Source organism: Rattus norvegicus, chromosome 9, assembly GCF_036323735.1.
Source record: "Rattus norvegicus strain BN/NHsdMcwi chromosome 9, GRCr8, whole genome shotgun sequence".
Lineage (NCBI taxonomy): Eukaryota > Metazoa > Chordata > Mammalia > Rodentia > Muridae > Rattus > Rattus norvegicus.
In genome coordinates, this window is record NC_086027.1 from 117104494 (window position 1) to 117117410 (window position 12917).

The following is a 12917-nucleotide window of genomic DNA, read 5'->3' on the forward strand; positions in this document are numbered from 1 at the left end:
TATGAAAATTCATCAATGCAATACAGCATATAAGCAAACTGAAAGGCAACCACATGATCATCTCATTAGATGCAGAAAATGCCATTGACAAAGTTCAGAATCCTTTCATGATAAACATCTTGGAGAGATCAGGGTTACAAGGCACATACCTAAACATAATGAAGGCAATATACAGCTAGCCAATAGCAAACGTCAAATAAAATGGAGAGAAAGCTAAAGCAATTCCACTAAAATCACAGAGAAGACTGTCCACTCTCTCCCTATCCATTCAATATAGTAGTTGGTTTTAGCTCCAGCAAAAAGACAACTGAAGGGGATCAAGGAGAAAGAAATTTGAAAGGAAGAAGTCAAAGTATTGCTATGTTCAGATGATATGATAATATACATAAATGATCCCAGGGAGGAGACTGCACAGGAATCTTACTGGGAAGGGAAAATAGATTTGACATCAAGGGTGGATGGATGGGGGAGACTGGGGATAGGAGCAGTGGAGATAGGAATGGGAAGGAAAAGGTGTGGGGTGGGAGGATGGAGAGAGAGAGTACTAAGAAAAACAACTGGTTTGCGGGGAGGGCATCTCTGGGACAAGCTAGAAACCTTGAATAATGGAAACTCCTAGGAGTCTATGAGGGTGACACTAGCTAAGACTCCTACCAATGGGGGACATGGCGTCTGAACTGACCATCTCCTGTAACCAGGCAAGAATTCCAGTGAAGGTACTGGGACATCAGCCCAACTGAAAAACCTTAGGCCTGTAATTTGTCCTGTCTACAAGATATACAGGGGTAAAAGATGAAGCAGAATTTGAGCGAAGGGTAGTAAGTGGCCCAGCTTGAGACCCATGCCACGTGAGAGAGCCCACCTCTGACACTACTGATATATTCTTCTATACTTGCAGACAGGAGCCAAGTATAGCTGTCATCAGAGAAGCTTCACTCAGCAACTGACAGAAACAGATGCAGAGATACACAGCCAAACATTAGGTGGAGCCTGAGGAATGTAGAAAAAAGGGGAGGAAGAATTGAAGGAGCCAGAAAGGTCAAGGACACCACAAAAACAAAAACAAAAACAAAAACAAAAACAAAACAACAACAACAACAACAACAAAAAACATCCTATGGAATCAACTAACCAGGGCCCATAGGTGCTCACAGAGCCTAAACTGCTAACCAGAGATCATTCGTGGGATGGACTTAGGCCCTCTGCATATGTTTTAACAGTTGTGCAGCTGGGTCTTCATGTGGGATGCCTAAAGCAGGAGCAGGGGGTGTCTCTGACTACATTGCCTGCCTTTGAATCCCTTTCCCTTGGACTGCCTTCTCTAGCCTCAATGGAAGAAGATGTACCTCGTGTTACGTGTTACTACAACACACTATTCCAAGGCTGTTGAAATCCACAGGAGACCTCCCCTGTGGGAGGACTTTCTGAGGAGAAAGAGAGGAAGGGAGGATGTTATGTAGGATAGGAGAGAGATGGAGAGAGGAAGAGGGAGAGGGAGAAGGGGAGAGGGAGAGGGAGAGGGAGAGGGAGAGAGAGAGAGAGAGAGAGAGAGAGAGAGAGAGAGAGAGAGAGACTAGGAGGAGAGAAGGGAGCAGAAGCTGCACTTGGAATGTAAAGTAAATGAGTAACAATAAAAAATTAATCATATATTTGAGATTTAGCAATGGTGATAAAAGCCAGACTAGAGTCTTGGATATGGCAGGCAAGTGTCCCTTCTACTAAAGCTACACCCCAGCTCATAACATTTATTTGTTAAAATAATATTTAATGTAGTTTCTTGTGCCTGTTAAAGGTCTATATACAACGTTTTATTATGGAATGAGCATAATAAAGTTAACCATGGTGAGGCAGACTGGTGTATTTGTCACTTTGATTACACACACAATGTTTGTGTCCAGACACACTAAAATCTACTGAGTCCTACTCCCAATGAAATTTATTTTTATTACCTGTAAGTGTCCCAACAACTCTTACATGTCCTGTTTTCCTCATTAGTGAATCGCATTGAGAAAACACAGTACACTGAAAACCACCGAGCTGCTGGCAAGGTCTTTAAAAGGCACGTGCATAAGTTTGCTTTCAGAAGGGTGGCCTCATTCAGCTTTGCCTTGGAAGCTAGTTCTTAAGCATTGTGAAGGTTAGGATTCAAGGCATTCCTTAAAGAAAGGGGTACAGATTGAAAACTGTGTTGGTAAAAAAAAATGTCAGCATTCTATGTGAACATCATAAAACATATTTATACAAACACAAGATTAAATCAGGCACAAGGGGGACTCATATAATCAAGAGACATGGTTCACGGGAGATGTGTAAGGATGCTTCCAGAATCACACAACACACTGTTGCACAGTAAGCTTTTTTTTTTATATGAAAATAGAAGTGTTCTCTGAAATAAAATAAGTATAGCATTAGAAATGCATAGATCAGTAAAATGTCACTTACTGTCATTGCAAGCATTATATACTGTAGAATAACTATACACAAAATTTTAAAATTTATTAGTGTGTTTGATTACCTGGGTAAGCCTCTTTTTCTGTGATTTCTGTATGCTGGAGTAGTTGACGCCTTCAGTAGATGGAGTTCACTTGCATGTAGGCATTTAAAATAAACTATGACACATAATTCACATTACATGTTGGTGGGACCCCGATTCTCTCCCATCTCTACCTCATTCCTTTGCCCAATATTTTTCATACTAATTGAATTATTGCTTTGCTGGCATTTGCCTCAGTAAGTACTTTGGAAGAACCTATGCTATTATATAACGTGAAGACTAAGAACTGTACAGTGGTTTTATAAAACATATGTGGCTTTATTCTGAGTAAAACACCATGAAACAAATGTACATATATATATATAGATATATATATACATATATATATGTGTATATAATATATTTTGCCAAACAATAGGAGCTGTTATATGAAATTAAGTGGTTTTGTCATATTATTTTTAATAAGGATTGATTGCTTGTTCACAGAAAGCCATTGAATGTTTTCCACACTTGCAAAGTTCAGTGATGTGAAACCATCCCTCAAGCATGGCAAGTCTTCAAGGATGAACACATTCGGCATTTGGGAGTGCTGCCTGCAAGAAGTGTCAATGAATTTGAATTAGGGCACATAGCATGACCGACCCAGGGCTTGATGGAATGTAGCCTTTGGTCTGTTTCGGAAATGCTTCTCATTGATTTTTGTCTTAAGGGTCAAGTATTGTATTCTCTTGTGGATATAGTGGAACAACATACACAGCAACTGAAGGACAGAAGCACAGTGAGGCCTACAGAGCAGAAGTTATCCTTGATCCGAAAGCAAGGGGTGAGGTAGAGAACAGAACAGCAGTAAGACTTTCCTTTCAGAGAGAGAGCTATACATAAAATGTCTTTATCATGTTTAGCCTTTGTCAACTCAATACAAGCTATAGTAACTATCAAAGAAGAGTGCCAACTGAGAAAATGCCTATATCAGATTGCCTCTAAGGAAGTCTGTAGGGGAATTTTCTTAATTAGCAAACAATAGAGGGGGGCCAAGTAAACTGGTTCAGTTCTACCTTTGATTCTGAGTGGTATCAAAAAGCAGGGTAAGCCAGTAAGCCATGTTCCTTCATGGCCCGTTTCAGTTCCTGCCTCCAGTTCCACCCCTGATTGAGTTTCCTCCTTGTCTTCTCTCAATGATGAACTATGATCAGTCTTTTAAGTCAAATAAGCCCTTTCCACCCTGAAGTTGCTTTTATCATGTTTATGACAATAGAGACCTAATCTCTTCAACTCAAGAGAAGTTGATGCTTTTTAGAAAGTGAAAGGTGGTTGGAGTTGAGAGAAGGGGAGGGTGGTGCTGAAGACAGAGGCAGAGAGAGATGAGCAGACAAGCAGGTCCTGGAATTTACAGTGCTTACCTCGATAGTCGTTCTGAGAGCTCTGTGCGGCTGTCTGCAGATCTGCTTTATGCTTTTGTGAAGAAAGATGAGAGCATCCATTCCTCTGCTGTCTACATCCCAGGGCATAACCAGAGGATAACTTGTTTACTTCATGTTTCTATGAAAGCAAGTAGGGACTTGGGAGTACTTATTAGTAGAACAGACAAACAATGTGTCCTCTTCCGTAGTAGGAATTCTGAGGTGCTGGAATGTATCTGGAAAATGGAATTTATAAAGTATTTATGACATAACGTTGATAATGTGGAGAAGGGAAATGCACATGGATAATTGTGTTTGTAGAGGTGGCTGCCAGTAACGACTCTCATTTAACAGGAGATACTGACGCTGTATGCCCTGGCCTCTGAGCACCTCTAGGTCTTTGGTATAGACCCCAAAGCTGAGGCCATTATAATCATAGACTTTTGGATCGCTAAGACAAGTTTTATCCTACACCTAATTTTAGAGTATAGAAATCCTATTGTGTTAAATAACATGAGCAACCCCATGATAGCTTCAATTCCCTGTATACCCTCACTCCTTTGGACTACTCTGCTGTGTTGCATATGGCTCTACAACTACTACACTGAAACTATCCTCACTCCTAGTGCCCCTTCACAAAATACCTTTGAATAATGCAGCTGCATGTCTGTATTCTCAGCCACTTTGAGTTCTTAGTCTGAAGTCTTAACCCACAAGGTGGTATGTTCAAGGGTAATGACTTTCAGAGGCTAGGTCATGAGAACACAGTTCCCAGAGTAGGATGAACATGCTTGTGAAGCCCAAGACTGAAATCTTACGCTTCCACATGTGGAGATCTATAAACCAGATCTTCTGGGACCTTTGCTTTGGATTCCATGGCTTCCTGAACTGTGAGAGGTGAAGCACCATTCTTGTCTGTGCTCTGACTTCTTGGTACACACCAACCCCAACACGCCACAGCACTGTATCAAACGCTTCATCCGCCCAATGCTATATTCTCAAATTCCCTTCTGTGGCATGCACATTCTTCCAGGGTGGGACCGAACTGAACTGTACATTCTGACTCCACCTCTTCCAACTCAAGGCCATTCTGAGCTTTTATCCCACATATTCAGGTGTCTATGATACTCTCTGCATGAGTCATTTCTCCAGCAGAGACATGCATTCTGTCAAAGCCTCATGCAGAGCTTTCCTCATTCGGTTCTTCTAGTGCAACCCCACTCATTTCCATCCTGGGCTGCTGTTGGCTGACTAAGCATGTCCTGGAGTTCCAGGCCTCCTTTTGTTGGCACATTTTGAATGGCTCTGAAACCCAAAGTCTAGGTGAAGAGGAGGATTAGCATCCCGTGGAATGATCTTTAGGTAAGGAGGAAGATGAGTCTAATGGGGCCCTGCTATTTGTGTCTTCCTCTTCTTGAGCATATACCAATATGAAACCTCTTAACTCTCATGGCTTGTGTGGAAAGTCCTGTAGCCAAGCAAATGCTCCTGGTAAGCAGGACTGTGTCAGCTTGTCCACCAGCCAACCTGTGCTACACAGCTCTCGGCCTCACTGAGAATCTCCAATCTCCTCTTTCACATATCTCCACCTCCTTCCAAATAAGGCACCCATGCCTTAATCACCGCCTTCAGCTGTTTTCCAGAGAAACTCAGTTAAGAGGGCTCTTCAATTTTGACATTTTTAAAAAAGAAAAAAGACTATTTTTCATCATTCAAGTTAGATCTTGTGTCTGTCAAAACAACATTATTATCGTGTTACTCAAGATGATAATTCTTCAGTCATTGAGTATTGCTCTTTTTTCCTTCTATTGATGAAGCCCAGATGCTTAATAACCCTACTGGTGCTTCCTTCATACTTTACACTGTTTACACAATGGCTGTTGCCCTGCACCAGGCTAGTCACCTACCACACCTCCATTCTGGGCAGGCTTCTTGCTTTGTCAGCCAGATTCCCTGGTTCCAATATTTTAACTGTCCTTCCTTCCATATTGGTTTCATGTCCCTTTTACAGAATGTCATGAATCAAATGATGCACGGCATAACCTTCTCTGAAGTTTATGGTGCGTTAAGAAACTTGGAATGATTTCTGGATTTCGCATGCTTTCAGTTACCCAAACGCTCCAGTTCATTCTCTTTCTGCTGTAGTCATAGACCAAAATGTTTATGTTTTGCTTACCTTATTTCTTTGGCCTGAAGCCTCCCCTTTCCTCCACTTATGTAAATTAGCCCTACCTTTCAAATGTAATTTGAAACAATTTTTTTCAGTAGGTTTATTATAAAAATCCTAGAACATACTGCTATACTTTATAGCATTAATCAACTGCAAAATTCGGTTGCTTGATTACATATTGATTCTTGCTGCTTATAAATTGATGTTTTGGTCATTTTTTTAAACTATAAAAACTGTCTTATTTTTTTCCATATGGCTTTAGTTATACAATACATAGGATAGATTTCAAAACACTTCTATATTGATTGCTTCTGTGGAAATCAGTGGTTCATCTTCTATACACGGAAGCACATTTTTTGAAGGTCGGGCATTATTTTCTGGTTGTTATGTCTAATCTCGATCGAACTTTGAAAGAGAAAACTCAGTTGTTTCCATAGGGTTGTCCTGTTAGCATGTCTAAGAGCATGTTTGGTTTTTTGACCACTAATTGATATTAACTAATTGACCACTATGGGCGAAACATTCCTTAGGCAGATGGGCCTGGGTTATATAAAAGAGGTAGCTGAGCATGATCCTGATTAACTTCAGTAATCAGCATTCTTTCATGACTTCTGCCTCAGTTCTTTCTGTAGTTCTTGCCCTGGATTCTCTGGGTGATAATAAGCCAACCTGTAACCCAAGTGACTTTCACAGAACAAAGGCAAAAATGTTAGTATACTGGTTATTATTAGTAAAGGAAACAGTTTGGTCTAGTAAAAATATGTGACATTCAAATTCCTACCATGCATGGTTACAAATGTCATTCCAATGGTGATTAATGATGGAGGAGCAAGCCTAGGTATGGCACTATTCCCCACAGAAGCAAGGGTCATCTTTCTTCCATCTCAGGGATCCCACTGTGTGGGGTAATAATGGCATTTGGATGGGCAGTAGTGGAAATAGAGAAGTAAGTGCCACTTGTGTCCTTTACCACCCATGCTGTTTCAGAGTCAAAGTTTGCTGAAGGCCAGAGTATTCCACTAAGGACTGAGGTTGACAGGTTGCCTGTGCCTGTCTGTCCACATGCTCTGTGAGTACCGTGATTCTGATAGATAACTTCATGGGCCATCATCAAAGACAGAGCATCCTACCCTCTGGACTCCAACCACAATACAACCTACTTCTTTTAACCGCCCCCACTAGATCCAGCACCACAGTGTCCCAAGATATCTGGTAGATATCTTGACAGAAGCACACAACTCCGTGGCGGCCCGGTGTCTCTAACCGCCATACACTCTCTTAAGCTTAAATTGCCACATGAAAGAACACACAACACGATAACCTCTGATCCAGTTGATAAGATGTAATTGCCCACCTAAACATACAAAGCCCTGTACACATCCATCCCTTAAGAATATTCATAACGACCTGTAAATACGCAGAGTGGAATCCTAATGTCAGCCTCCATGTTCTCTCCGCGGCTTCTCGGGCAGTCTCCTCCAGCCTTCTCGTCTCCTTCCATTTCAATCTCCTCCTCTTCCCTCAAACTTTTCTCCTGCTCATCCTTCCTTCTCATCCAATGAGAGGCCTTGTTCTATCTTGTGCCTGCCTTCACCTGTGTGACATCATCCTACAGACTGCTGGGAGTTATTTGGATAGATTAAAAATTAGAATTGTTTAGACTTAGGGGGCAGGAAAGGTGATTCAGGTATGAACACTTGTTGCTTTTACAGAGACCCTGGGTTTAATTGCCAGCATGCAAAGAGTTGCTCATAACTGTCTATAACTCCAGTTCCAGGGGCCCAGGCACCCTCCATACACATAAATGCAGGCAAAACACCAACGTACATCAACACAAATACGTCTTTAAAAAGACTCTTTTGACCTTGTTTACCAATACAGTCTATGTTGTTAAAAACATATGAGGAACTGGCAACCACTGGGTGGCTGCCTAGGGGTTATTTTATTAGCCTGTGTGGAAATTACTCTGGGTGGGGGGTTAAAGATTGAGAGAATTTCATCCTCGTATCCGCAGAGTGGGAGATGCCTCTGAATGACAAGTAGTCTATGAGACAGTTATATATTAAGATCTTGAATTCAGGAGTAAGATTAGGTTTGGAAGTCAGGTAATTTGAGAAATTGAATCCAGTTTTGCATGCTCATTGGTGCCATCCTTGTTTAACCCATGTTAGGCAATTATGTTGGTGACAGTTATGGGTGGAGCTTATGGCATTACTAGGAGATGCAATCTCACAGCCAGGATCCCAGTTTCCCTCTTAAAGTCTTCCGGGCCCTTCTTTCACAATGTTCTTTAGATGTAGGCATGGAGTAGTTTGTGGATATATCAACTCGCTCACAACTCTGCGTAGTTTGTGGGTGGATCCATTGGAACTGGACTCACGACTCTGCATATGGATTTGTTATAATTTTATGTAAATATCTCCAGCTACTGTAAAGAGAAGTTTCCTTGATGAAGGGTGAGGACTACACTTATCTGAGAGTGGGTAAGGTATGAACCCAATACTCAAACTGAAGTTATGTGTTCATAGTTAGCAAAGATAGCAATGTTTCTCAGACCAATGAAACTAAATTACAATTACTGATATGAATCAATACTGGACAATGTTTTATACATGTATCACAGATACTGAGGAGGCAGGAGTAAGACAATCTGGGCATTCAAAGCCAGGTAGCACCAGGAAGACCTTGTTTCATATTAAAGTCAATCTCACCACTAATACTAACATACAAAAGTGTAACATTTAAACTAAGCTGTAACAACATACTGTTAACACATTGGTACAAGATAATGAAGTAGGATCTGAACTTATCCAATCTAATAAAATACTACTGGCGGCACTTGCCTTTATGTTGCACTCTGGGGAAGCAGATATATGTAGATCTCTGAGTTTGAGGCCAGCCTGGTCTAAGAGCTCCAGGACAGCCAAGGCTACACAGAGAAACCCTATCTCAAAAAGAACCAAACCAAACCAAACCAAACCAAACCAAAAACATATTAGACTTAGACTTGGCTAGGACAAGGGTCAATTTAAACATAATATGTTACTCTCCTTTTGATCACTGTAACAAAATGCCTGAGACAATTAGCCTATGAAGAGAAAGAGGTTTAATTTAGCTCACACTTTGAGAGACTCCACCCCATGCTTGGTTTGACCCTTCGCCTTAAGCTTGTAACAAGGTGAAGAGAGAGGTGAAGGTAACTTTGATGAGTACCTGTCAAATAGCTGAAGGACATTCTACTAGGCCATACCCCTAAAAGACCCAACAGTTTCCAGAAGTGCTTCCATGGGCACCAAGTCTCCAAAACATGAGCCTTTGGGGACATTCGCCCCCAAAACCACTGTAGGTGAGGACTCTTAAGTCAGTCACCTGCAGTTTTATCAGGGCTTTCCTGGACCCTCAGAAAGACTGGGCACAATATATTCTCCCTTGCTGTGCCTTCAAGAGGCGGTTATGGGTATGCTAATTACCACAGGGAAATATTCTTTTCAGCGTCTCAGATGCACCGTAAATGATCATTAAAAGCCAACTGATAAAGTAGCTTTGCTTTATCCAAAGTCATTCAGCCTTGGCAATCTATAAACCTGATCAACCTGCTGGATTTTGTAGATATATAAACGGTCAGGCAGGAAACAATAGGCTAGAAGCTAACATTTCAATGTGATGTGTCGTTATTGCAATAATAAATCTCAAGTCTCTGCTGCATCTGGCTGGGCATTTGGGGGTTTGGGATCTGCCTTCTGAGTATATAAATGTTGACACTCATCGTTATTCTCTGAGAGGAAGGGCTTTTAATACAATCCCAGAAATGTTGGGGTTTTTTGGTAATATTGTGTGATAAACTTGAGATAAAAGAGTGAATCATAATTTAGATTATAAGCCCCATCAAGATTTATGGTAAAAAAATTAGACAGGATTTATAGGAGAGGACTTTTTGGTGAAAAGGTTTTCTCCAGTGTGTGTGTGTGTGGGGGGGGGTGCTAAGTGATTCAATTTTACAATCACATACATTTATATTCAGTATTTGAATTTGCTCTCGTCTGGCTTCATTAAAAAAATCAACCTCAAAATCCCAGAGTTTAATTTTGGGGTCCAGACTTCATGCATATTTATTTTTAGGAAATGGATGGAGATGTTAGATGTCTGCAATGAGATGAATAATTGAGCTGAAAAGAGGCAGAGATCAAAGATGAGAGAGAGAGGGAGATGGGGAGGGAGGGGCGGAGGGAGGGAGAGAGAAAGAGAGACAGAGACAGAGACAGAGACAGAGAGAGACACAGAGAGAGAGACAGAGACAGAGAGAGACACACAGAGAGAGAGAGAGAGACACAGAGAGAGAGAGACAGAGACAGAGAGAGACACACACACAGAGAGAGAGAGAGAGACAGAGAGAGACAGAGACAGAGAGAGACAGAGACAGAGACAGAGAGAGACACACAGAGAGACACAGAGAGAGAGAGAGAGAGAGAGAGAGAGAGAGAGAGCAGGCTTGCTTTGCTGTGGAGCATCAGTCCAGAGCCTCTGCTGTGTGCACGTCTGTGACTGGAGTTTTCTAGGATGAAAGAGAAGAATTGGGCAGCCGCTTTAGACTGGTTCTTCTCTTTAGTAAGATGCATCCTTCGCAGGCCCTGAGGTGATCATATTAAGTCATGTATTGTATCCCTGCCTTTAAGTATGTGATAGTAAATGTTTGGTCTCGTGAGTCTGAGAGTTGGGATCATGCATAGGGCTGGAAAGTATTAGAGCAAGACTCTATGTGGGTGGAAGGTAAGTGAGACACAGCAGAGGGCACTGGAAGGCAAGTGATTGGCATGTCTCTCCAGCGGCGCTTACTCTCATGCTCACTAGAGTTTGCATAATCCAGTCACATACACTTTGGCTAGTCACTTAGATGCTGGCCTGGAATCTGACATAGCATTCAGTGAGACATATTTAATTAGATAACTTTCATATTCATTCAACAATACTGTTGAATGTTTTTAATTATTAACCTTGTTTTTTGGCCATTTTACGTGTGTATACGATGCATATCATTATTGTCATCTTCAGCTCCTTTACATATCCCTGCGAATCCCATTCTTCCCTTCATGCCCACTGGTTTTGTGACCCACTGGCTTTAGCCAAGGCCCTCTGTGTGGCCATGGGTTTGCAATTATCCACGGGAACCGGTGTGCTCTTCAGTGATACACAACTGAACACAGTCGCTCTTCATTTCCCAGAGTCTATCATGGCCCACACACCATACATGTGTGATTGGTAACATAGCGAGTCATGCACAGCCCCGTTGCGAATGCTGTCATTTCCTGAATACAATGGTGTGTCATGCCCAGAGGATGGCTTTTGGCAGCTCTTCTTTCTATATTTCATCTAGAACATTCACTACCCCCAGAAGTTCACAATACATCTTCCTGCTTGTGATGGTTTGTATATACTTGGCCAGGGAGTGGCAGTATTAGGTGTGGCCCTATTGGAGGAAGTGTGGCCTTGGAGTAGGTGTGTCACTCTGGGTGTGGGCTTTTAGACCCTCATCCTAGCTGCCTGGAAGTCAGTATTCTGCTAGCAGCCTACAGATGAAGATGTAGAACTCTCAGCTCCTCCTGCACCATAATGGACTGAACCTCTGAACCTGCAGGCCAGCCCCAATTAAATGTTGTCCTTATAAGAGTTTCCTTGGTTATGATGTCTGTTCATAGCAGTAAAGCCCCAAGACACTGCTCTTGGCGTAAGTTTGAAGTCTAGTTGTAGCTGTTTTTCTTTTTATCTTGTGCCTAGGGTGTGTGGTATTTTTCATAATAAGATCACATTCTTCAGTTCTGGTGGGCAACCAAGAGGCCTAACAAATGCCAATATTGTTTTGAAAGTCTTTGGAACCTCTCTAAGCAACAAATCCTACAGATATGTCTCACTTGTAGTTCATTTGTACTTGTACTTGGAGGCCCACTACCTCCAAGAGGACCTTTACCTGGCCATGTTTGAAATCCCCATTCAATATTTCTTTTGTGTTGTTAAATTGAGTTAAATTAAATTGAGTTGGTTTCGATTTGACTGTTTCATACACCCTTCAGGTTAACTCTTCCTGTACCCAGCCCTCTCAGCCCTCTCCCTTCTTAAACTCTCCCGTCTTCAGTATTATCTCTCACCATCTGTTTTGTCAGTGTTCTACTCTCCCCTTCCTTTAAGGAGTCCACCCCATACTCCTGGCTTTCACAGCTACTTTAAGTTAAGCAAGGAGAATGAAGCATTGAATCTAGGAGATGCATATGGGACAAAACATGTGGCATTTATCCTTCTGAGCCTGGGTTACCTCATTAAGTATAATTGTTTCCAGCTCCACCCATTTACTTGCAAATTTCATTTTTCTTTATAAAAAAATAAAATAAAGTTACACTATGTTTTCGTACCACATCTTTGCTGTCTACCTAGAATCAATGCCTCAGCTGCTTCCACTTCCTAGCTACTGGGAATAAGACAGCCATAAATAGGTAGGAAATTATGTAAAGGTGCAGGTATTTCTATAGTTTGAGGTGGAGTCCTTGGCTTTATGCCCAGGAATGGGTAAGTTAGTCCTACAGTACTTTTATTTCTGGATTTTTCAGAAGTGTCCAGACTGATTTCCAAAGTGGTTGGCTGAATTACTTTACACTCCCAACAATAGTATTGAAGGCTTCTTCTTTCCCAATATCCTATACACCAGCCTTTGCCGTCTTTGGTATTTTTGATGATAGCAATTTTGATTGGGGTGAGGTGGACTCTTAAAGTAGTTGAAATTTTCACCTCTTTGATGGCTAAGGATGTTGAACTCTTTTAAAAGTGTCTAATGTGGAACAACGGGGATACACTGGTATGGAAATGC